Raw genomic sequence first — 2,301 nt, 5'->3', positions numbered from 1 at the left:
TGATTATACTAATTGCACTAGTGTTATCATAAAAAATAGGGATACAACCAATATCAATTTCAAAGTCCACTAATTATTCTTTGATCCACCACAATTGAGCACAACATGAAGTAGCAACAACATACTCAGCTTCAGCAGTAAATAAGGCCACTGAATTTTGCTTTTTGGTGGCCCAAGACACAAGACATGAGCCAAGAAAGTGTGCCATACCTGAGGTGCTCTTTCTAACCACAAGAAAACCTACATAATCACCATCAGCATATCCTACAAGATTGAAATTACTACCTTTTGGATACCAAAGACAAAGAGTAGTGGTGCCTTTTAGATATCTCAAAATTCTTTTGACAGCAGTCAAGTGAGACTCCTTCGGATTTGCCTGAAATCTTGCACTAAGGCCTACACTGAAAACAATGTCAGGTCTACTAGCAGTGAGATACAACAATGAGCCGATCATTCCCCTATACAACTTCTGATCGACAAATGAACCGGGTTCATCCATATCCAACTTTATAGATGTTGCAATAGGAGTGTCAATTTCTTCGGAATCTTCCATTTTAAACCTTTTAAGTAACTCTTTTACATACTTCTGCTGATGGATCATAGTTCCATTTGAATTTTGTTTAATTTGTAAGCCTAAAAAGAAATTAAGCTCACCCATCATACTCATTTCAAATTCACTCCCCATTAGTTTAGCAAATTCTTTACTTAACTTATTAGCAGTTGCTCCAAAGATTATATCATCAACATATATCTGAACTACAAAGAGATCTTTACCTTTTTCTTTCAAGAATAAAGTATTGTCAATTTTACCTCTCTTGTAGTCATGCTCAAGCAAAAACTTTGATAATCTTTCATACTTTGCTCTTGGCGCCTGCTTGAGCCCAAAAAGTTCTTTGTCAAGTTTATACACATGATCAAGACTCTCCTTGCATTCAAACCCTAGAGGTTGCTTGACAAACACTTCTTCCTTTAGATAGCCATTGAGGAAGGCACTCCTAACATCCATCTGGTGGAGGGTGAAGTCCATATAAGCAGCAAAGGCTATGAGGAGTCTTATTGCTTCCAACCTTGCAACTGGAGCAAAGGTTTCATCATAGTCTATGCCATCCTCTTGGCTATATCCTTGAACCACCAATCTTGCCTTGTTCCGTGTAACTGTTCCATCTTCACAAGTTTGTTTCTAAAGACCCATTTTGCGCCAATTACTGATATGTCCTTGGATCTTAGCACCAGATGCCAAACTTGACTTCTCTCAAATTGGTTGAGTTCATCTTTCATTGCATTCACCCAGTCTGCACCTTACAAAGCCTCAGCAACATTTTTAGGTTCAATAAGAGATAAGAAAGCATCAAAAGCACAAAGATTCTTTAATGAAGATCTGGTTTTGATTCCAGAGGTTGAATCAGTAATTATGATCTCAATGGGATGGGAACTTTGATACTTGTAAGGTTTCACAACCAACTGGTTTCCCCTTGATATTCCTTCAATGCTTTGTTGTTGTGGAACAGGTTCAAGGACAGGTTCCCTTGAGGTTTGAGAATCATTTCCTCTTTGTTCTATTCCCCCTGTCAGATTGACCTAGGTAGAAGGACTTGTTCCATCACCTGTTCCTTCTTCCTGTGTAGCTTCAATCTGGGCTGTGGTTTCATTTAAGTTTCTTATCAGCCCAATTGCTTCATCATCATGTTCCTGTCTCTCAGAAAGAATGTTAGTTTCATCAAAAACCACATGAACACTTTCTTCAACACACATAGTTCTTTTGTTATATACCTTATATGCTTTACTATGTGAAGAATATCCCAAGAATACTCCCCCATCACTTCTGGGATCAAACTTGCCTAGGGAGTCTTTACCATTTTTGTGCACAAAGCACTTGCATCCAAATGCCCTAAGAGGGGATATATTTGGTTTTCTCCCTTTAAGTAACTCATAGGGAGTTTTCTCAACAAGAGGTCTAGTCATGCACCTATTAATGATGTAGCATGCATTATTTACAGCTTTTTCCCAGAAGCTATGGGGCAGTTTACTAGAAAGAAGCATAGTCCTAGCCATATCTTCAAGTGTCATATTCTTTCTTTCAACTACTCCATTTCGTTGTGGAGTCGTAGTAGCAGAAAAATTATGATTTATGCCATGCTCATCACAAAATTCAGCAAATTTAGCATTTTCAAATTCAGTGCCATGATCGGACCTAATTGATGCAAGTTGATTACCTAGTTGTTTCTGAGTTTTTCTAACAAAAGAAGTAAACATGTCAAATGCTTCATCTTTAGATGTTAAAAATAATGTCTAAGAAAATCT

Source organism: Nicotiana tabacum, chromosome 2 (genome assembly GCF_000715075.1).
Source record: "Nicotiana tabacum cultivar K326 chromosome 2, ASM71507v2, whole genome shotgun sequence".
In the NCBI taxonomy this organism is placed as follows: Eukaryota; Viridiplantae; Streptophyta; class Magnoliopsida; order Solanales; family Solanaceae; genus Nicotiana; species Nicotiana tabacum.
Note: the sequence above shows the minus strand (reverse complement) of the source record.